General features: G+C 39.1%; 1 protein-coding gene across 2 annotated transcripts in view; it reads right to left on the bottom strand.

Annotated features, from left to right (window-relative positions):
- PRKG1 (protein kinase cGMP-dependent 1) overlaps positions 1 to 25,245 on the bottom strand; it is a 1,417,535-nt gene that overhangs the window by 976,696 nt on the left and 415,594 nt on the right. The window lies entirely within an intron of this gene.

The raw sequence follows: 25,245 nt of genomic DNA, 5'->3' as shown, positions 1-25,245 counted from the left end.
AATCTAGCAATCAATTTAGATATCAAATCTGCCTGTGTGGGGCAGGCAAAGGGCACCAAACCATGCTTTCATAGAGTTGGTAGAGAGCAGGTAGTAACCATCCTGCTGAGGCTATTTTTGTAACGGAAAATTCATCCCTGGGAGAGGTATGATGAAATGAAATGAGCTTTATACCTAGAGAGATATGATGAGCTACGGAATTTGCAGAGCTCAGCACACGCTGAAAACTCAGGACACCTTGTATTGTTGCTTAGTCACTCAGTTCAGTTCAGTTGCTCAGTCGTGTCCAAATCTTTGCAACCCCACGAATCGCAGCACGCCAGGCCTCCCTGTCCATCACCAACTCCCAGAGTTCACTCAAACTCATGTCCATCAAGTCACTGATGCCATCCAGCCATCTCATCTTCTGTCGTCCCCTTCTCCTCCTGCCCCCAATCCCTCCCAGCATCAGAGTCTTTCCCAATGAGTCAATTCTTTGCATAAGGTGGCCAAAGTATTAGTTTCAGCTTTAGCATCAGTCCTTCCAAAGAACACCCAGGACTGATCTCCTTTAGCATGGACTGGTTGGATCTCCTTGCAGTCCAAGGGACTCTCAAGAGTCTTCTCCAACACCACAGTTCAAAAGCATCAATTCTTCAGCACTCAGCTTTCTTCACAGTCCAACTCTCACAGCCATACATGACCACTGGAAAAATCATAGCCTTGACTAGATGGACCTTTGTTGGCAAAGTAATATCTCTGGTTTTCAATATGCTATCTAGGTTGGTCATAACTTTGCTTCCAAGGAGTAACTGTCTTTTAATTTCATGGCTGCAATCACTGTCTGCAGTGATTTTGGAGCCCCAAAAATAAAGTCAGCGACTATTTCCACTGTTTCTCCATCTATTTCCTATGAAGTGATGGGACCGGATGCCATGATCTTCGTTTTCTGAATGTTGAGCTTTAAGCCAACTTTTTCACTCTCCTCTTTCACTTTCATTGAGGCTTTTTAGTTCCTCTTCACTTTCTGCCATAAGGGTGGTGTCATCTACATATCTGAGGTTATTGATATTTCTCCCAGGAATCTTGATTCCAGCTTGTGCTTCTTCCAGCCCAGCATTTCTCATGATGTACTCTGCATATAAGACCCCTTGTCCAAGGAGCGGCGGCTACGCGGGCACAGGAGGGCCGAGAGGAGCTACTCCACGTTCAAGGTCAGGAGGGGCGGCTGTGAGGAGATACCCCTCGTTCAAGGTAAGGAGCAGTGGCTGTGCTTTGCTAGGGCAGCCGTGAAGAGATACCCCACGTCCAAGGTAAGAGTAACTCAAGTATGATGGTAGGTGTTGTGAGAGGGCATCAGAGGGCAGACACACTGAAACCATAATCACAGAAAACTAGCCAATCTGATCACACGGACCACAGCCTTGTCTAACTCAATGAAACTAAGCCATGCCATGTGGGGCCATCCAAGATGGGCAGGTCCTGGTGGAGAGGTCTGACAGTCACTCAGTCATGTCCAACTCCTGTGACCTCCCATGGACTGTAGCCCACCAAGTTCCTCTGTCCATGGATTTCCCAGGCAAGAATACTGGAATGAGTTGTCCTTTCCTTTGCCAGGGGATCTTCCCAACCCAGGGACTGAACCCATGTCTCCTGTCTTGCAGGTGTATTCTTTACTGCTGAGCCACCTGGAAAGTCCCTCAAGACACCTTATTCAAAAAAAACTATAAATTTTAAGCAGCTTACAGCTTAGCATTAAACCCTTCTGAGAGTAGGGACCCTTTGTGACCACCAGTAAAGCTGGCCCTGAAGACAGTTTAAATCCCTGCTCAGTTATTTAAGAGCTCTGCAAGAGACCCTGTACCAGCCAACTGACTACTGTCAGGTTCTTTGTGAAATGGTTAAACCCATAAAAACGCCCTTATATGCCTGTTGTAAAAATCCTATTATCCAAAAAGTCCCATTTGCTGGATAAACAGTATATCCTCAAAAAGCAATAGCTATTATCATTAGCCTGAAGGATGGATGACTCCCAATAGCAACTCCATCGTAAATCACAATGCTTTTTTCTTCTCTTACAGGTCTTAGAAAGAGATTAATCCATAAACAATGATAGCAAGAAAATTCTAAAGCAGAAAGGTGGCAGAACTCTTTTCCCCAGGTACTGACTAATCGAGTTTTTGTATGTCCAACACAAAGACTTGAACATATTTTCTCTTTTGTGGTTCTTACTGTATTTCCTTCAAATGATTTACCATAAGAATATAAGAACGTTATAGAAACAGTCATGCTCTTGTTAATACAAGTCCCTGCTTTTCAAAAGTGGTAAGCGAATTGCTCCTAGAACAAGAGGATTGTAATCAATATTTTGGTGCTTTCGGGCCACCCTGGAATGTGAAAGATTGAAACATCTTGAATAATGAACCAAGAGGAAACATTCTCTTGGAAAAAGAGGTGTAATTTGCATGCAACCTATACTACATAATTTTCAAAAACACAGCATTTATACTTCTCTGTAGTAGTAAATTTAACTCTTGTTACCAGCAGTACTCTTTTATGCTCTGATTTAAACCAATGAGAAAATTAACTCATGACAAGTTCGACTCTTGAAGGTGAAGATTTCTGAATGCTTTAAAACGTCAATGTAACTTCTTTTATGGATACTTATTTGAAAGGCACTTATTAATAGACCAGAAGGAGAGAATGTGAGAGGGTAAAAAAAGAAAGGGAATGGAAGACTCATAGGGTTTCCTTTTGCCCTATGATCCTTTTTCAATATAGGATATAACAGCTAGAACAGAAACATGGTAGAAGAAATGAAGAGTCTTTCTGAGTTTAAACTATCAGGAAACTATTTCAATATCTGAGTGGCTAAAAACACCATGGTGACACTTGGATTCATGTCCCATTTTAGGAATTCATTTGTTTGGGGCCAATTCCATGAACACTCATTTGGATTCAATAATGGAAGGCCAGTAAAGAGTCTACCAAGAGGTTCAATTCTGAAGATGCTGGACGACTGGGATGATGCGTTTATTTACACTTGTCCTCGCTTCACCTGATCCAGGAGGAGCTAACACAACCTTTGGTTCCTTCCTGAAATAGCACAGGCTATTACGGGTACACAGTTATTCACTTAAACTGGTTGCCTTCGTACTTACATTTTAAAAATAGATAAATGAACTATTCAGTCAAAATATTCTCCTTAATAAACGCACTGTCAAGCATTTTAACAGATCTCAGCTCTCGTCTATTTTTCCTGGCATTGATTGTTACAAGGCTTGAAAATATTAAATAAGAAAATAATTGTATGGAAGTTCTAATACTCAAGTCATCTGCAAATATGATCTTCAAATCTGGAGTACTTATTCTTCTGCCAGAACAGCATTACTTTTTCTCCTAATAACACCTAATGCATTGAATTACCCAGTCACAGCCATTTCACAAGACTACAAGGCATTCATTTTAAGCATTCGTGTGTTTAATTAATAACTTTAATATGTACCAATAAGAACATCCAGTAGAACGACTTCATAAAAAGGCTTTCCCAACATCAACAACAGAGTTGAGGAAACAAAACTTTACTTACACAATATTTTTAGAAAGTATTATATACTTTTGGTTCATTTGTTTGCTTTGTTTTTATTTTCACAAGAGTAAATCACACGGAACTGGTGAGAACAGTGTTAAATGTTCTGATTCACTATTCTATCATCTTCAATGTCATTCAACAGCTATTTCCTATGTAACTGGCATCATTTTAAAAGCTGTGGGAGATTCCGGAGAAATACAAGTTAACTACCACTGTTCTCAGAGAGAGTCTAAGGACAGAAGTAGAAACAGCAATGAAAGAAGTAGAAGTTGGATGAGACAAAAAGTGGTACCAAAAAGAGTCTGATCCTAGAAAGGAGAGGACCAGGTGAAGTGTGGAGGGACTAACCCCATTAAAGAACAGCTGGGTGAGAGACAGCAACAGGTGGGTGAGGTTTCATTGGGAAAAATTTTAGAGATGAAACAATTCTGAATAATAATTAAACTCAGAAGATGACTTTACAAATACATTTGGCAAACAAGGAGATTGAGGTCCAGAAAGTTCACCAGAGCTGCTGACAGATGGAACCTTAATACCTTAAATCTATCAACTCCTGGAATATGTCCTAAGAAGTCCAGGGCTCTTCTGGTGGGTGACAACTTTTAGTGGCCCACAAAATAAGTAGAAACTTTAAGTTTATTTCTCTTCACCAGATAAGTAGTTTTGCAGACAGCTTACCCCACTAACATACATTTAGAACATTAGAAAGAAGACCTCATCCTAAGTTCAGATTCCTCTGTGAAGTGGGTTCAGCAACAATCTTAGCTCTGCTTCTGAAGTGGGTTCCTATTGCCTTCTCTATTCTTTGAAGCAGGATGATAAAACAAAAACGAAACATTTTTTGAAAGAGAATTCATTTAACGGCTATATTGATGTCTTGATCAAAAAGAAGGAAGTCTTTCAGGTGGTGCTTTTTTCTTCTTTTCATTAACGTACTTCATTTACAAGTCATCACTCTCTTAACCTTTACTGCTCTTTGCTTCATCAACCGAGGATTAGGTTGAAGATTAGGAGAGTGGAGTCAACAGAAGGAAGCATAAGCAACCTTTCAGAAAGCAAAGGAATTCAAGATAATTTCCACAACTTCAGTCTCATTTGATACAATGAGTCAAATTAATCACACAGTGGTTAGAAAGTCCATTCAAGACAAGACAAGCTGCAAAATCTATGAGGTATAAAAAACTAGGGATTAAGTCCCACAAGAATGGACAAATCCCCTAGTAGGTCCAGTCATTCAAACCAGGAGCTCTGGTGCAGGACAAGTCAGTCAACAGACAATAAAGCAGAACAGTTAAAAAGTGTGGATCCCAGCACCGCCTTATATCCTGCATTCAATAAAGCAGAGCAGTTAAAAAGTGTGGATCCCAGCACCGCCTTATATCCTGCATTCAATAAAGCAGAACAGTTAAAAAGTGTGGATCCCAGCACCGCCTTATATCCTGCATCAATAAAGCAGAGCAGTTAAAAAGTGTGGATCCCAGCACCGCCTTATATCCTGCATCAAGTCTCAGCTCTAAGAAGTTGTATTACGTGTTCTTTGACGAGGGACCTAAGCTTTGTGTGCCTCTGTTTCCTCAGCTGTAAAGTGGGGATAATAATATTACCACCTATCTCATGGGTGTGTTGTGCAAATGAGATGAATTATTGTTATTTCTATATAAAATACTCAGACTAGTACCTGACACATAGCTAAGTGTGATGTGAGTGCTTGCTGCCATTAATCTCCTCCTCCTCCTTCTCTTCCTTTCCTCCTTCTTTTTATCCTTCTCTTTCTTCTGCTCCTCCTCACTCTGTGTCTACCATGTACCCCCACGTGACCTTGGAGAAGCTGACAAACCTCTTGGCTTCACAGTTGCTGCATTTGTGAATGCAGGATAATAACACTGTAGGGGTACATACTGCCTCCCGGTATTAAGATTGTAATGAGATATATATAAAAAGTCCTTAGAATGCTACTGAACTATACAGTTAAATATGGTTAAAACAGTATTTTTTTTATTATGTGACTTTTACCAAAATAAAAAAATTTTAAAGAAAGTTCTTGATAGAGCACAGATCATACATGAAGCATGGATAAAATGGAAGTTTGTACACTCACTCACACATTTGTTCTAGACTTCCTCCAGCAAATACTTTTTAAATACAGTGTGTAAAGCACATTTTTAGTTAAAGGGAATACAGCAGTGAATGAAACAAACAAAAATGCGTTCTCTCATGGAGCTTACATTTAAGAGATGGTAGTTGTGTACCAGTAAATGTTCTCACTTTGACCAATCTGACAACCTGTTTGCAAATTCCTGATCATTTATTTATTCCTGAATAGTTTATTTATTTGAGAAGTGGTATAAGCAGGTTCCAGAATACCGCTGACAGGGGAATAGACAAGAAAGAGGCAAAATGGACAGTGTGTAAATAGAGCAAGTGCTCTGAAGGAAAATAAGGCAGGGAACAGTGGTACCAAATGCCTGAGGATAAAGAGAGGGGGTGAATTACAAATAATCTGGACAAGCAGGATTCACTGAGAAGGTGATAACTGGTCACAGACTTGACAGTGTAGAATGACCCAGGCAGCGGAAGCAACACACTTTCTCAGTGACTGAAAAGCACCTCAGCTGAGAATGTCAGCCTAGGTTTGTGCACAAGGTCCCTCGGACGATTCAGCCCAGCACGCTGTCACCTGTGACTTTCTTCACAGGTATAGTCTACACACAAGGAGAGAAACATTTACAGGTTGAAAATATTCCCTTCACCTAGTCTCTGAGTAACATAACCCTATACTGGCCAATGTGCATTGTCCAGAATTCTCACTCCTGGTCTCCAGGGTTAGCCTGACAGCTTTACTGTCTGAAACCTTCAGTTAAATCTGTCAAGTGAACAGAAGGATACGGAATTTATTTCAGAGCTAACACAAACAAGCAGACAGCCTCTCAAATAAAAAGAGATGGTTTTCAAAACTTGCTCTTTATGTAAATGTCATAATGATAACCAAAGTTTCCACCAACAGAAAGCTTGATCAAGTATGGAGACACTGTGGAATTACTGAGAAGGAATGTAAACAGCGGTGGGAACCTAATAATGTGATGTGGAGAGACGTTCATTTTACTAATGCTACCACTGCAGCAACTGATATTTCCTGAGGGTGTATCTCTTCTAATGCCTGAGTTTCCTCATCTACAAAATGGGACTAATTACTACCTTATAGGTGAACGTGAGATTTGAATAAATTAATTCAGATAAAAGTTACTACATCAATTAATGGTAACTACATAGAATAAATACAATCATGGCATCTGGTCCCATCACTTCATGGCAGATAGATGGGGAAACAGTGGAAACAGTGTCCGGCTTTATTTTTTTGGGCTCCAAAATCACTGCAGATGGTGATTAAACCCATGAAATTAAAAGACGCTTACTCCTTAGAGGGAAAGTTATGACCAACCTAGATAGCATATTGAAAAGCAGAGACATTACTTTGCCAACAAAGGTCCGTCTAGTCAAGGCTATGGTTTTTCCTGTGGTCATGTATGGATGTGAGAGTTGGACTGTGAAGAAAGCTGAGTGCCAAAGAATTGATGCTTTTGAACTGTGGTGTTGGAGAAGACTCTTGAGAGTCCCTTGGACTGTACAGAGATCCAGCCAGTCCATTCTGAAGGAGATCAGCCCTGGGATTTCTTTGGAAGGAATGATGCTAAAGCTGAAACTCCAGCACTTTGGCCACCTCAGGCGAAGAGTTGACTCATTGGAAAAGACTCTGATGCTGGGAGGGATTGGGGGCAGGAGGAAAACGGGATGACAGAGGATAAGATGGCTGGATGGCAACACCGACTCGATAGACGTGAGTTTGAGTGAACTCCGGGAGTTGGTGATGGACAGGGAGGCCTGGCGTGCTGCGATTCATGGGGTCGCAAAGAGTCGGACACGACTGAGCGACTGAACTGAACTGATAAATGGAATGCATGCGATCAATGTAAGCTATTTTCCCCTTCATCTTCATTATTATCATTATCATTATTGTTTTACTTTGGACCAAACACTAGAAGTTAGGTCTTTTTTATTATTCCCATTAAACTGAGCAAAGAAAGTTTACTAAGGTGCTTTATATTTTAAAGAGAATTAAGAGGTTGGGTAGAGATTCATGATCATACAGTCTCATTCTGAATAGCCGTTCTATAAAACAAAAACACATTTTGGCCAGTTTAAATCCAACTAGAGTCTAAGATCCATGAGGGCAAGAACCATGTCACTTGCATTTACTACTCATAGAAAGTTATTCATTATGCCGAATGAATACAACAAGGAAGCCATAGTCAACACTACTTATTAAATGCTTATTTATGTCCTGAATGTCTAATATGAATTATTTTGCACACTCCCTCCACTCCAAAGAGGGAGCTACTAATGTTATCCCATTTTACATATGAGAAAATTGAGTCCAAGAGAATTTAAATTAATTACCCCAAGTCATACAGATAAGCAGCAGTGCCAGAACTAAAACTCCTGTCTATTGAACTCCAGTCCCAAATTTTCATTGTTGTTTTTTCCTTTCTACAGTGCTCAGCTAGTAACTCCTAGGATAATGAGAAACAATGATACACAGTTGTCACTAGGCCCCAGGACATGTGAATCAAGGTTGCAGGCTTCATATGAAGGCACAATAGTTCCCTCCTCTGTTAATTACCACATGTAGACAAGGTAAAATGCAGAACTCAGTGGAAGCCTAAAGACTCATTCTCAAAAATCTGAAGGAGCCAATTAGCTTTGGTATAACAATCTCTCATACAATTCCGTGGTTGGCCAGTGCCATGGTAACACACATAGCTCTTCCATAATATCAATCTCTGCCATTTCCAATCTGTACTGTGTATGAATCACGCGTTAAAAGACTGGAGAACATGGAGTAATGGCTTCAAAAACTCTCTCAGGCATAAAAATAGAAGCTTAGTGCTGTTGGTATGGATTCCCCACTGTTTTGAAGTAACCATTTTCAGCCTTTGGAGAAAGAATTCACAGACTATTTGCTTTAGCATTTTAGATAATCTACTATTCCTTGTAACTCTCTCAACTCAGCTTTCTTACAGAGGTAAACGTGTCTGTGGTCTGAAAGCCAAGGTAAAAACAAACCCAGCATCTCTCCTAATGAGACACCAAGGACCTGGTGAAAAACGCACTCTGCTGTACCCAGTGATGGAAATTATCAGTCAAGTTATTTGAATTTTAATTAGAGAGTAGTCCAGAGCAATTATTATAACCTGGTTCTTTTGATCTTGAAAATCTCAATCCTTGTGCTGGTAGAGGCGAATTGAAGTGATCTAGAAGCCAGTAAGGTGAAGTAAAGGAGCAAGACAGGGCAAGGTGTAAGCAACAGGGGAGGAAGGAGATGTGGCGCTCAGGGAACACATGGTCCTTTTCAGAACCTCTTCTGAAAAAAGGGGCTGCTACTCTGCTCTAGCTGATGGTAGCCAGAAGGCAAAACATCCTGGTTTTGCTTTATTTTTCCGTTCTTTTCTTAAGAGAAACCATGAATTCAGATTTTATGTTAAATTTCAAAAATGTCAGAAGTTAGCAATTTTTAATTAAAAATAATAACAACAATGTGTGGGATGAATAAAAGTCGTGAGCAGGATTTGGTCCACAGGCGCCTTGTTTGTGACTTCCATTCTGCTATATTCTCTTATCTGCCGTGCTAGATGATGCCAGGCTACTTAGAGCTGCTGCTAAAGTTTCAGGCAAATTCCTGTCCAAGTTTGGATAAGCAAGGTCTGATTTGACTAATAACCTAGGAAGACATGAAAATAATAATAGCTGATATTTACAGAGCCCCCATCATGTATGCAACACTCAGATTAATTGAGAAAAAGCCTGTAAGATGGATACTCTTATTATTATCCTCATTTTACAGATGTGGAAGCTGAGGAACTAAGCAGGTATATTATCTGCCATCTGCCCAAGGTCACACCACTATCAGGTAATAGAATTGGGTGCCCACCCAAATATATCGCTGCTGCTGCTAAGTCACTTCAGTCGTGTCCGACTCTGTGTGACCCCATAGACGGCAGCCCACCAGGCTCCCCCGTCCCTGGGATTCTCCAGGCAAGAACACTGGAGTGAGTTGCCATTTCCTTCTCCAATGCATGAAAGTGAAAAAAAGTGAAGTCGCTCAGTCGTGTCCGACTCTTAGCGACCCCATGGACTGCAGCCCACCAGGCTCCTCCATCCATGGGATTTTCCAGGCAAGAGTACTGGAGTGGGGTGCCATTGCCTTCTCCGCAAATATATCGCTACTAGGCTATAAAGTTAAGTGTATGGGAATAAAGGGCATAAAAATGAAATATATGGGCAAGGTAATGTCTTTTTGTCACTATCAAAAAAGGCATCTTAGTCAATGTGGTTTGGAATAAAATTCCATAAAAATGTTTAGATCATTGGACCAATTTATATACTCTTGGTAATTCTTTCTAAAAATAATTTAAAGGAAGAAAAATGTATCAGTTCAGAAGAATTAGCATCATCCAATTTTTGAGTAGCAAACAAGCAAACAAAATAACCAAATCCCCAAGAGAATAAAAACAAATACATTTTTTTTTCTTTTTATTAATACGGTGGAAGACTAGATAAACACTAAAAATTGAAGCCCTAGTGATTACTGGTCACTTAGAAGACCTATCACTTATTAAACATTGAGTGAATAATAAGAAAGAAGCAATCATATTTGTATTCTGATTAGAATGAGGTAAAAACTATTAAGATATAGGCTAGAAAAAAATACAAGTTAGGCTTTAAGTCATTTCATAACAATTAATCAAATTATGAGTGGCTTAGAAAATAAATAAGGGACTTTCAACATCATTGTAGTAATATTTGCTATTTGTTGCAACCAAATTTAACTTAAAACTATGGTAAACATACAGGTACCACTCAGATTCAGGTTTCCAACACTATAAAGCATTTAACCATTTAACTGTCCCTGTTGAGCACAATCTCAGTATTTTGCACGTTTTCTGTGACAATTCTACAGAGTCGTGTTTTGCATACAAGGGCCCAGCTATGTGAGAATAAACTGTCATCTCTGACATGAACATATATAAGTTCTGATGTACAGTTTCAAACCAAGGTTCCATGTGGTTCCTAAAGTCAATGCATTCTCATCTTAAGAATTTCACTCCTATGATTTCCAAGATACATAGGTTTGTCCCTTCACTTCCTTCAGACTCTTGCTCAAATGTTACCAATAAGAATTACTCTTTTCATTTTATATAAAATAGTAATACCCTGACACTACCAACACTCAATTTATACTTATAAGGCTGAGCGCCGAAGAATTGATGCTTTTGAACTGTGGTGTTGGAGAAGACTCTTGAGAGTCCCTTGGACTGCAAGGAGATCCAACCAGTCCATTCTGAAGGACATCAGCCCTGGGAGTTCTTTGGAAGGAATGATGCTAAAGCTGAAACTCCAGTAACTTTGGCCACCTCATGAGAAGAGTTGACTCACTGGAAAAGACTCTGATGCTGGGAGGGATTGGGGGCAGGAGGAGAAGGGGACGACAGAGGATGAGATGGCTGGATGGCATCACTGACTCGATGGACGTGAGTCTGAGTGAACTCCGGGAGTTGGTGATGGACAGGGAGGCCTGGCGTGCTGCGTTTAATGGGGTCGCAAAGAGTTGGACACGAATGAGCGACTGATCTGATCTGATGTTTATCTTCTGCTTTTCTCCACTAGATTGTAAACTTCATGAGAATCTATCCCTGTTGTTCAGTGCTATGTCCCCCACATATGGAATTGTACTTTGCACTTCACATATTAATAGAATCTAACATTAATGAGGCACTTACTATGTGCCAGGCACTATTCTAGATGCCTTACTAATATTAAATTATCTAATATTTCTAATGACCCCATTATTATTTTCATTTAATAGATGAAGACCCTGATGCACACAGAAGTCAAATAATCTGTCTAACATACTATGCTGGACTGACTAAGACAGCCCGCAATTACTTACGCCTCCTTCTATGCCCGGCTTGTTTAATTCCTTTTGAGAGTGAGTAAGAGCTATTCACTGTTTTTAATGAATAACATGAAGAAAAGGTGATTATGTTTCTTTATATTGAAACTTCTATCTCCCTAACAGATTCTCTTATTTTAACTTTGATTAAATAAACTGCCCTATGGAGAGGCCCACATGGCAAAAAACTAAGGGTGGATTCCACCCTACAGTTATCAATGCATTGAGATCCTCAGACCAACGACCTTCAAGAAACTGCATTCTGCCAACAGTTACATGAACTTGGAAGCAGATCCCTTTCCATGTATGCCTCAAATATGTCCCTTAGCCAGGCCAACACTTTGTATCCTTGTGAGAAACCCTGAAACAGAGCATCCAGCTAAGATATTCCCAGATTTTCGACCCATAGGAACTGTGGGGTAATAAATGTGTTGCTTTAAGCCACTAAGCCTATGGCAACTTGTCAGAGAGCCATAGATGACTAAAATAGTCAGACTAAGTTTTTAAAAAAGGATCCAAACCCAGGTAGCCTAGAATTTATACTTTCATGCACTATATTATTTGTACTTAGTTGCTTAGCCGTGTCTGACTCTTTGCAACCCCACAGCCTGCAGCCCAGCAGGTTCCTCTGTCCACGGGGATTCTCCAAGCAAGAATACTAGAGTAGGTGGCCATGCCCGCCTCCAGGGGATCTTTCCAACCCAGGGATCAAACCCAGGTCTCCCACATTGTAGGCAGATTCTCTACCATCTGAGCCACCAGGGAAGCACTCTTATACTATATTTCCCTTCAATACATATTTTTGGAGTGAATGAAGGGATGGATAAATGGATGGATGAACACGGTGATAATACCTTATAGAGCCAAAGAGCCATGCACACTTGTTTTATGAGATTACAATGATCTTGATCTTCAAATCTGCAACAAATATTATTAAAAAATATGTATGTGTGTGTGTGTATATATATATATATATATAAGCAACACTCTGTCATGAACATCATTACAAAAGTCCTAAATAAAATAAGCATTAGCTAAATTAATCCAATGATTCATAAAGATAATACATTATAACCAATGGGGTTCACTCCAGAAATGAAATATTGAGTTACCAACTAAAATCAATTTAAAACATCAAATATCTATTTTAGTAGATACAAAAGAAGCCTTTGATAAAATTATATCTCCAGTGCACCAGCCCCAAGCTTCCTGCATCCTGCATCGAACCTGGATTGGTGCACTGGGATGACCCAGAGGGATGATATGGGGAGGGAGGTGGGAGGGGGGTTCAGGATGGGGAACACATGTACACCCATGGCAGATGCATGATGATGTATGGCAAAACCAATACAATATTGTAAAGTAAAAAAAAAAAATTAAAAAAATAAAAAAATTATATCTCCATTCATGATTTTTCAAAACTCTCAAAAGAAATTTGGAATAAGACAAAAATCTATCTTATCTCCATTCATAATTTTTAAAATACCCTCTTAGCAAAGCAGGAATAGAAGAGTTTATCTATTAAAAAAAAACTAGAGAAATTTTATGCTTCATGATAAATTTTGAAGATTTCTCCTGATATTTTGAGAATGGGTCAAGACTATATACTATCTCTACTTTATTCACCATTGTAGTAGCAAAAGTCTTAGTCCCTATTAAAGTTAGAGAAACACAGGTTATAAAGAAGTAAAAAATTAAAATTCTCATTATTTTCAGATTACTTGATTACATATATGTAGAAAACGCTAAAGAAACCACATAGAAACCATTAGAATTAATAAGGTGATTTGGTGAGATTTCTGGATACAAAATACAGATCTCAATTGCAACAAGGAATTAGAAAAGGAAATTTAAAATACTATTTATAAAAGATCAATACACATCAAATGCAAGATTAAATCTAACATAAAATGGGCAAGTCTGCTATTCAAAAAATTATAAACCTTCCTCTGCCAGAAAGATCCAATTTCACATACAATACCATTACTAGTTATTCACTAGCAATTTTATTAGAGATAGGACAGAGTCCATAACCAACATGACATAAAATGATAAAACATATGTTCAGTTATCCATATATTTTCAATAGTTTTAGCACATGCACACAAATATTGAAAACTATGGAAGTGATGTAGGTTTTGCCTTTTTTCCCTTCCATTTCTCCCATGGTAGTGTGTACCGGTTGCCTAGGAAACCGTTACTACGAGGGACAGAAGCGGCTGTGCTGTCACTCTGAGCTGGGCCGAGATTTCAGCGGTAGCACGTTGGCTCTCATCCTCAGTGGAAGGGCACTATACTGTCCCACTTGGCTCGGGGCTCACTCACTTCCTAGGAGCAGCTGCACATTGTGTGTTAGTTTTGGCAGCAGGAAAGAAGCAAAGGGTGCAATAACAGTAACCGGGGAGCAAAGACTGAACATGGGTTGTTAAAGGTGGGTCTAAGACACTGCAGGTGAAGAGATGGCAAAGTGTAAAGGAGACGCTTACTAAAGTACACTTAGATGCTGCTGGCAGACAAGGATGGGTGTGCTCCTCACAGAAGCAACTTGGACAGTAACTAGGAAAGGGGAGGGGATTTTAACTACTATGTGCCAGCAGCTGTACTATGTATTTCCTATTTGTTTTGCATTCATTTCATCTGTTCTCTCGCTCTCCCTCCCTCCCACTCTGTTTCTGACAACCATACACAAAGATATACACACTCAAGCTCATACACACAGCTACTGTTCTAGTTTTAAATATAGGTAACATGGAGTTCAAAGAGGCTAAATAATATTCTTCAGTTCACCCAATTACTCAGCAATGAAGCTGGAAATGTATCTCAATCAAACCCCATGAAAATCCATACTAGGCTGCCTCCAAGCATGGGACATGTTTCAAAATAAGGACAAACTAAAGGGAGGCAACTCATTGGAGAAGGAAATGGCAACCCACTCCAGTGTTCTTGCCTGGAGAATCCCAGGGACGGGTCGGACATGACTGAAGCGACTTAGCAGCAGCAGCAGCAAAGGGAGGCAAAGGATGCTACAGACACGAAAAGATAAAGTTTATATTAGGTTCAGGAAATGAGAAGAAATGAGAAGAAACCCGATGAAGTGGAATACAGAGGGTGCAGCGGCATAGGAAGTTTAAAAAAAAAAATAACCAGCAAGCAGATAATGAACTATTTTAAATGCCATATGAGCAAGTTTATTTTCTAATGTTATTTTATAACTGTGCTGTCTAGTTGACACCCTGCATGGTAATGTGGGTTGTCTGAACTAACATGGGTCTACATATACAAATATATAGAATGTATATTGGACTTAATGTAAAAAATCTCACATAAACTAGTTTAGTAATCATTTGTCTATTAATATATGTTGGTCTGATACTAGTTTGGATGTTCTGGGTTAAATACAATCTATTAAAAGTAATTTCACCGGATTCTTTTTACTTTTTAAATGTGGCTACTGAAAATAATTAAAATTACACTTGTGGGCTTATATTTCAATTGGTTACCAGTGGGAGGCCACGTAAAGTATAAGGAGAGGAAGACTGGGAGTGGCTAACTCTTGTACTTAAACTTTTCCTCTCCTTATACACACACAAACACACACCCTCAGCTTTATGCTATTTTATCATTTTTTTTACACCAAGCCTCCATAGGAACAGGCACCCAGGATTCTTCCCCTAAGAGAAAAAAAAAAAAAAGGTTTGCCTACTACAAACTCTGAAATAAAAATAGTTTAACAAAACTCCTTTGCAAGAAATTAAGATGGATTCATGCAGCATCCAGAGAGTGTTTACATCTTAAAGAAAAAAGGTGCCCGTGGGGAACAAAACAATAACGTTGGCTTTGGAAGAAAAATCAGTTTCCAAAGCCTTTACTTCTCCGGAAAGAGCTCCCATTCAGGACATCACAGTGAGCAGCCTCAGCGGTCCCCTGGTGACTCACTCCTGTTTTGCTATATATTATGTTCTAGTTTCTCTGGCCTTATTTCATATGGCACCAAGAAATTACTCACCTCACTGTCAAAACGGCAATCACCGAAGGATGCTGCCCCTGCCAAACAGTGGCCTGAGCTAGCTGGTAAGCCTGAACAGAAAAAAGTAAACAATAAGCCCTTTTCTGATTGTCTAGCGTATTCCACTGTAGTTGTTCAACATTTTAGTGTGTGTCAATGTCTTTGTTGCTTCCCCCTTAAGTCCTGTCTGACTCTTTTGTAACCTCATGGACTGTAGCCCACCAGGCTGGTCTGTCTATGGGATTTCCCAGGCAAGAATACAGTGGTGGATTGCTAGGTCCTTCTGCAGGGGATTTCCCCAACCCAGGGATCAAAACTACATCTCCTGCATTGCAGGCAGATTCTTTACCACTGAGCCACCTGGGAAGCCCTCGGTGCATTACATGGATATTTTTTCATAGGCATCCATTGTCCCTCATATGTGACACAACAGTGTAATATAAGGTGCATAGGATCACAAAGTTTCCTATGGAAATGCCCCTATTTAAAAAGGTGGTAAGAGCTGTCAGGCGAGGCCACGGGACAGAAGGGAGCTATTAACTGGAAAGTGTGGTGCTGAGCCAACAGCACTGGGTTGGGCAACCAAGAGACCTGGATTTCAGATCTGGCTCTGCAACTTAGAAAGTGTGCAACTTTCCTTCTATGCCTTGTATCTTCTCTTTCAGATGAAGGTCTTATAAATCATAGCTCCCAACTTTTATTTCTCTTCCAGCACATATGGGAGATATGAGACCCTTCCTTTAGGAAGAGCACATTACTGTTAATGCAAAAGAAAAGTATCATGAGGCACTTGGCAGGCACTTGCGAGGCACAAAGACAGTGATTTCCAGTAGTGGAGACACAAGCCTAGGGTATCAAAATCTCCAGGCATTTAGGAGCTCTGTCTCACTCCCTTTTAGAATCTTAGAGACCATCTTATCTTTAATATTTTTTCAGGTGTTACAAAGATCAAGGCTATCACTAAGGTTGTTCACTAGACTATTTCATAACCATATCCTCTCCTCTTCTTTTTTCTTTTTACTCTCATTCCTTTAGTCAAAATATCCCATACTGGGAGACTGCATTCTGATGGATATTGATTTGAATAAATTTGAATAAATTCTTGAGCATATTATGGAAAAAAAAAAACCATTAAGTCCATTCAGTCTACCATTTTTCAAATGGGTAGGAAATGTTTTGATCAGGTAACATTCTGGAACATATTGTCTTCTACCTAAAATGTCCTGTTTACCAGTAGCCTTTAACTTGACCTACTAGGAAGAAAAACAGAGTGTATCTTATTTTTTTTACATCCATACTCATATTTTAAATATCCAACTCTATGTTTTAAGATACTGTATACCCTTAAGTCACTCTGTAACCCTACATTTAGCTAGCATTTTCTGAGAACCTTGTCCATGTGAGATCTTGAAGGAATTTAAGGCCAAAAGGTGAGAGGTGCTAAGAGATACAAGTGCTAGAAAAGCAAAGAGATAGACTGAGACCTGAGCTGATACGAAAATTCAGTTTCACTCCAAAGAGCAGAAATTTGGAGTCTGTATTGATTTCATGAAGCTCACTCCACAGCAAAGTCTTGCCCACTAGGTGAATGGCTATGGAAAGGTCAACAGAAGCTATAAAATTTCTCATATTTTTGACAGGGTCCTCTATAAGGAAGCTGCACAGAAGTGTAAAATGTTTCAATCATGAAGTAGCGAGGGCAAACATACTGAATGTTTCTCAAATAAAATATTAACCTAAGAAAACCAGACTTACAAAGGGTAAGGAGGTATCTTGAATAATATTTACATTGTAAAAATAAAAGAGGGTTTATTTCTATTTAGGAACATCAGAGAAGATTATGGAAGAAAATATTCTGAGGTATTAGTGTTTGGCCTGGTTCCTGGAAAGCAGGTAAGAGTTGGAAAAGCAGAAATGTAAAAGGAGGATATCTCCATAAAAGGAAATGACATTAGCAAAACACAATAATCAGGAGACTGGAGCCTTGGGAAAAGTTTGTAGATAACTGGCTGAACAAAGCGGTACAGTTGAGGTTCAATAACCAATATGAGGATGAGATGGTTGGATGGCATCACCAACTCAATGTACATGAGTTTGAGCAAACTCTGGGAGATAATGAAGGATGGGGAATCCTGGTGTTCTGCAGTCCATAGGGTCACAAAGAGTGGTGCACAACTTAGCAACAGAAAAACAACCACCAATAAGGAAGGTAGAGTTATTAAGAGCTGGATCTTTGAAGGTCCTGAATGTCAACTGAAGAGCACTGACATTACCATGAAGGTGATACATTTTCTGATTAGGAAAATATCAATTTACCACTGGACAAAAAACGCCGAGTTAGCAGCTGTGCTGAGTTAATCACATATTAGGTCACAACTAAATATTATTTTAGAACTGACAGAGACCTTGGAGTTCTTCCACTTCACAAAAAGCTCTCATTGCCTGGTTTAGATGGCAACAGAATAATCAACAACACAAAAACTATGAAAAAGGATAAAATGTACAAAAATAAGGAGACAGATGAAACATGAAGGAAAAAATTGTATCTACCACAAGAAAGACTCTCACAGAGTTCTTCTTACAGAGCCAGTTGGTAAGACTGTGGCCCACCAGGCTCCTCCATCCATGGGATTTTCCAAGCCAGAGTGCTGGAGTGGGGTGCCATTGCCTTCTCCGAAGTGTAGAGAAAGGAACAAGAAGCCAATGACATTTCAGCCCTGAGCACCCTGAGAAATGCTGCCGTGTATGTATTCAGCTCCTCCCTGAAGCTCACAGCACCTCTTCAAAAGGAAAACAACACGACAAAAGTACCATTCGGGGCGACTAAGCTCTCTTTCAGCTGAGTCACCCTATTGCCAAAACCACCCTCTTGCTCCTCTAGGAATTTTAATGCTTTATTTTTAAGCCCTTTTTACTGGTAGAAGAGATAAGATTTCACAAGCTAATTGAATACATGCCGCATAACTAAGTTACAGCCTCCCTTGCTGAAATCTTAGAGCTGAAAATACTTTTATTTTCCTGGCCCTTCTGACAATATGAAGAAAAAAGAGTCTTAGTCACTAAATGGAACTGCTAAATGGGAGGATAAGCCTAGTAAAATAAATCAGTAATCCCCCACTGGTTTTCTTAAATAACAAATTGGTAAGTTTTAAATTGGCCATCCAATTGCTATGATATGGGCTATTTAATGAAGCAATGGCTCAGAACATAAGACACGTGGATTACAATTGGTTTAGTCCTTGATTTCTTTGAGTTAGACTTAGGTAAGTGTTTTTACCTCTCTAAACTACAAAGCTTGGTAAAACAAGGGAAAATTACCTCCTGTTTCCTTTTACAATAATGAGAAATTGGATTCTGGATCTGAAACATAATCTAAGACATTTTGGAGAAAGCTGTCATGTACAATGCTGGGGAAATGGCTCTTCATGATCCCATTTAAATAAGGTCAAGTTTCATGTATGTATAACACAAATACACAAAAACTTTTACAGAGTGTGTGTTTGCACTCTAGGAACCTGGAGACCAAAAAGGACCTCCAATTTGCTCACACATATCCCTGTATTTGAATTTAGCAGAGAGAAAAAAATCTGGAAAAAAACATGTTTACATATGGTAATTTTCAGTTCCATTAATTCATGGAGAAGAGTAGATAAGTGGAATCTTGATGGGCTATAGAGAGGCTATTTCTACAAAGAATGGGTTCATCAGGTGCCTCCAAAGTCTTCAAGACAGCCTTGGCATGGACTTTCTTTTTAGAGATCAAACTCATTGTAGATCATGATTAAAGAATTTTTTTTTTTTTAATCCACGTGGATTTGAAAAATAACTAGTGGCTTATTGGATATCCACTTATCAGTGGTTGCAAACACAAAGGCATCTATGTTCTGCTGGGAAAAACTAAAGACCAAGAATTTCCAAAAATAATTGCCAGGTTTCCAGTTGTTCAATGTCAAGCTGACACGGAGCTATTTCAGCAGCAGTGATTGAGAAATCATAGCAGAGGAACAAAAATGGCGGGGGAGGGGGGTACGGGGATCGAAAGACTTCAAAGAGGTGACAAAAAAAAAAAAAAAATCACCCTGTGCAAAAGCAAACTCTAATAACTGGAACCAAAGAATATAAAACTATCTTTTCCCTTAAATATAAATGAGGCCATCTGCCAAGATCCAGAGCTTGAGTGACAGAAACATTTTTAAACAAAGACTCAGGAAAAAAATGTTTTCTTATTTAGTCTGTTTCATACATTTTTTTGTTGTTGTTGATTTTAAGTTTTTTTTTTTTTTTTTTTTTTTTGCATAGTGATGAAGGGGAAAAAACTTATACTGTAATGTAGATGGCTTAGAAATAAGATTACCTGAGAATAAGGTTGCCTTGTAGGAGGGAAACTAGGGAGAATCAACATATAATGGATGAGACCAGGTTTCTAAGTGAAAGACTGAGGAGCATCTCATCATAATACTTTTCACAATTGATTGGCCCATTTGCATAAATGGGCACATTGTTTGAACTGGAAATTCTAATTTACCAAGTATTGGATTGGGCTAAAATTCTGCAGTTCAAATGTGCTCCCATATGATCCCAATGCACAAAGTCCTCCCAACATACTTTATTAGAAACAAGCAAGAACAATTAAAGTAATTGAAATAGTCCTAAGAAGTTAACCCAATTATTGGGTTTGAGTGGTTGGATTTCCCCATTGTGGAGACAGCTATATATCAGGCAACCAGAGTTGGGAGCAAGAACATTCTGATTATTAGGTTGATTTCTCTTTATCTGATTGTATTCTGTCTGAACTGCCTTCTGATTATAATTTGATTTCTTGTGTAGGATTTCTTCTAGAGAGAATTGTGCTAGCTAGTCAACCCAACTCCTGCAGGCAGAATAATCGTGTGGAAAGAAATGAGCTTTGCTTTGCAGAGAATAGGATTTGTTGGATAATGTTGTTGATGATGACGAATAGGAAGATCAAGAGGAGGAAGCTGACATGATGATGATAATAGCAGATAAATTACCTGTGTGCTTATTATGTGCCAGGTACTATGCTTAGTGCTTTGCACACGTTCAAGCAATCTTATGAGTTGATACTATTATCCCTGCATTACAGATGAAGAAACCTAAGGTTACAACACTAGAAGGAGTCTGGACAAGACTGAACCCTATGGCTGCCTGATTCCAAATATATGTTCTTTGTCAACATACACATCCCAGTATGTGAAGGACCTTTGTATAATTATTACTACACTAAGTATTCAAGAAACAGTAATTATATATTCCAATTTTCATATATGACATATAGTTTATATTTGAGTATTTTGTGCATTTAGTTAACATGAATCGGACTCCATGAGTCTCATCAACTCTAATCATATTTATATCTTCAATCTGTAAAGCTAAGGACTAAACTCCTAATCATGGTAAAGCCTACCCAGGTGTTGAGCTGAGCAATTACTTATCAAACAAACAAACAAACCCAGAGAAGTAACACATTTCTCAGACATTTTAACCAAAGAATTTTTTTTTTCCCTATCTATAGCCCTTTCCTTGAAACCTCTTTATACAAATCTATCCATTCTGTGATTGCCTGGGTATTTTCTCCCAAAAGACCATTTAAGTATTTTCCCTTTTTTTTTTTTAATCTCATAATTGCTAAAGTATTGAATAATAGTCCCATTTCTACTTCCAATGCATATACACCTTATTCAAATGAGTGTAATGAAATGTATCACCAATGGGATTGAGCACATGGGTTTCAGTGGGTATTGAAAATGGTCAAGTGCGAACTACAAATTAGCAAAAATATTTCATAAACATCAGTGGCCTTCTATGATGCTTTGTCTTTCAAGGATATTGTGTGCAAAACCAGATATTTGGAAAACAAAAACCAGGAGTGACCAAATGGTTCCTCCCATTTGCCTGACTACTTAAGAGTCCATCCTAAGACAGTAGGCAGAATAAATGAATGGTCAGTCATACAAGACTAAGCAAACAGTGACAGTCCAGTTTTGAGTAAATGGAACAGAATACAGAGAAACCAGCTAAGAGTAAGATTCAGTGCGGATGGTATTTTTCCCTGAACCATCTCACCCAAAACTGAAGTGACTTTAATCTGATTTCTGTTCTGAGAAGGCAGGAGCATGTCCTGCCAGTTTGTTGTCCAGCTCAGGAAGAGAGGTCATTGCTTTTGTCATTCTTCAAACCAAGTGTACTTTTGACTTAGTATTTTCTAAGAGATCCTCTACTCAATTTTCCATTTGTACAGAACATGGCTATTTACGTTGATTTTTTAAATTTAGTATGCACTTTCTCCTATTCTAGAAAAATAAGGATCTTTTCAATTAAAGTACCTTGCCTTTGCCCTGTGTGTTAAAAAAAAAAAAAAAAACTTACATCGATGTGACCAGGTCAGAGAAGGGCAGAGAGCTCCATACAGGACTGACTCATGGGGACCACAGGGTTCACATGGCTTGAACTTCTCTAAATTAGTGCTGGGGGCAGAGCCACAGCGGAAATACCAGTGACTCTACAACTGTCAACTTAAGTCTCTAAAAGCAGGACAAAAACACATGGTCCTGATGATGAGTTGAATGAATAAAGAGCAGCTCTAGCTAACCAACAATAAAAGATTAATAATACATAAACTGAAGTCATTAGGATCATTGGGATGTTCCCTACTATTATCTAACACCTTCGTTCAGTTTTACCTGTTTCACTTTCCCCTTCTTGTTCCTTTCACATCTGCATTCTTTATATTCAATACACTCGATTTACTTCCGTGAAGAAACAGGACCATCTGGCATTCAGAACCTCATTACATCAATATCAAAGCATATATGCTCTTTGTAGATTACATGAGGAAGTAAAATTTACTGGGCCAGGCAGTCTGGAAGGCAGCACCAAAATCAGAGTTTTAGTCAATCTCTTTTCAAATAGGGTGCAGGAAATACTTTCCACCAAAATTTGTCCTGCCTTGGAAGACCTTACCTTTTAGTTTCCCAAACATTTCATTGCCACTGCTGATTAACACATCCAATTTATATGTGGAGATCTAAAAAAAATAGAGGTCTCCAGGCTCCATGTAGCACCATGTAGATCAAACATGAACTTGAATCTAAAAGGTTTGGGGCAGGACACCTGTATTTTAAAAAGACCCCCACAAGGAATTCTGAAAGGCAGACGAGGACAGAGAACCAGCGCTGTGTTTCCCTCCATGAACTCCTTATTCTAAGGCTTACCATAACAGTGTCTAAAGGTTGGTCTTAAGAGAAGATTCACATTAAAGCTTGAAAAGACCCAAGATAGATACCAGGAAAATTTTATTTTCCTGAAAAAGATAATCATATTTACAGACACACAGAAGTCTTCAACACTTTTGTCCTGTTGCTTCATGTCTTAAATATCTAGTTTACCTTTCATTTGCCTGTTAATGAAATGTCCAATATTTGAATCCACTTCACATTCACATTTATAAAACCATAGGATTTAATAATATTTATTTTGGTGTTTATTTTCTAAAATAACTTACAAAGGTGAACATATGAACTGACACTTACTAAAACAGTTATTCTGGTGAATCAGTGGTAAAGAATCTACTTGCAATGCAGGAGATGCAGGAGATGCCGGTTTGATCCCTAAGTGGGGAATATTCCCTGGAAAAGAGCATGGCAACCCACTTCAGTATTCTTGCCTAGGAAATGTCACGGAGAGGAGCCTGGCGGGCTACTGTCCGTAGGATCACAAAGAGTCGAACACAACTGAAGTGCACACACACAAGATTTTTAAATAATGCTGTTTTCAGGGGAAAAAAGCAGTAGCTCACACAAAATTTACTAGGCATAATTAGAAATTGAGTAATATAGTTTAAATAGATTCATTAGAATAAAGTCATGTGAAAAATAGACTTTGGAGGTAAATGTTATAAAGATCTAACATGGGTAATAGTATACAAAGAGTCTCCTTTTATTTATGGAATGCCATAGGCCAGAAATTCTGCCTAAATAAGAGCCAATAATAACTGATAGATATATATATATAGTAACTTCACATTTCAAAAGTAACTGTATGATCACTATCACATATCAAATGGATGGTTACACTAGATAATCCTTAACCATTTATATCTCAGAGATCCTAAGAAAAAACAAATTCCTCACCATGGAACTGAGGTCTGTTGTCAATTTTATGAACAAGGTTTCAAATATATCTTATCAGTAATCTATTGTGCGGCCTAGACCATGACTCAGAGACTGGAACGATCCTAGATCACTACTTCAGTAACTCAAGCTGGGAGGGTTTAACTGTGCATACACATCAGCTGAGCTGCCCCTGTCCAGGGGCTGAAAGAGAGCAAGACAACTGCCACCGGTGCCAAATGGGTATAATCCTGGTGCCCAAACTGTTGACTAGGTTTAATGCGAAAATACATGTAAAACCCTGACAGCAGTGCATGGCATGCAGAAAGAAAGAAATTCGACTGAAGATGGTGGCAATGCTGGTCACAGGACTGCTTCAAGCAAGCTTGTAGTATTGTACCAGGAGTCCTTGACATCACATACTGCCCAAACTGTCTACATACTTCTAGCAATAAAACATTCCAGATTTATTATATTATTTAAAAACAACATTCCTCTTTCATTGGTGCAGAAATGCTAATAAATACCCTTAAATATCATACAGCTTCAATGGTACGTTTTTTTCCAACTCTCTTTACTCCATATTTTTAATGAGCTGCAATGGACTCTTCAGAGTTTCTTAGGGGGAACGTGCCTTGGGTGGTTGGTTACTTTGCTGGCGCGTGTGTGTGCGTGCTCAGTCGTTCGGTCGTATCTGACTCTGCGAATCCATGGACTATACAGCCCAACAGGCTCCTCTGTCCATGGGATTTCCCAAGCAGGAATACTGGAGTGGGTTGCCATTTCCTGCTCCAGGGGATCTTCCCAACCCAGGGATCAAACCTGCATCTCTCACATCTCCTGCATTGGCAGGAGGATTCTTTTCCACTGTGCCACCTGGGAAGCCCATGGTGTTAATGACAAAGCAGACCAGTTTACCCAGAGAAAAGCTCACCTCTCCTGCCATGACTTAACTTGCAATGATATTATACCTTGCCCTCCCACACTTCAAATGTATAAAAAGCACTGTTCTAAAAGCCTTCTTCACAAGTGGCAACCATCTAAAAAACTTTCCTCATCTTTTAAAAGATGGCACATGTGAAACGTCATGTATGAAATGAGATGCCAGTCAAGGTTCAATGCACGATGCTGGATACTTGGGGCTGGTGCACTGGGACGACCCAGAGGGATGGTGTGGGGAGGGAGGAGGGAGGAGGGTTCAGGATGGGGAACACATGTATACTAATTAAATAATTTTCTATTAAAGAAAAAAAAAAAAAAACTATCCTCATTCGCAACTAACATTTTTTTTTCCCCAGCCATGAATTGTAGTATTTTCCTCAGGATATCCCAGCAGCTCCTAAGCAAGTTCTAAGGACTTAAAAATATTCTTGTCACTCAGTGGGGAGAAGTAAGATTCCAAAAGATAGGGTTTTCCCTTTATTTCTAAACTAGTTCTCTAGCCCAGAGTTTTCACTCTTACAGATATATGTTGAAGGACTATTTCCATAAATTATTTTGTGCATGGAAGTCAGCACAAAATAATTTCCCA

This window comes from Bos indicus x Bos taurus, chromosome 26 (assembly GCF_003369695.1).
Source record: "Bos indicus x Bos taurus breed Angus x Brahman F1 hybrid chromosome 26, Bos_hybrid_MaternalHap_v2.0, whole genome shotgun sequence".
Classification (NCBI taxonomy): domain Eukaryota; kingdom Metazoa; phylum Chordata; class Mammalia; order Artiodactyla; family Bovidae; genus Bos; species Bos indicus x Bos taurus.
Note: the sequence above shows the minus strand (reverse complement) of the source record. Positions and strands in the feature narration are given on the sequence as shown.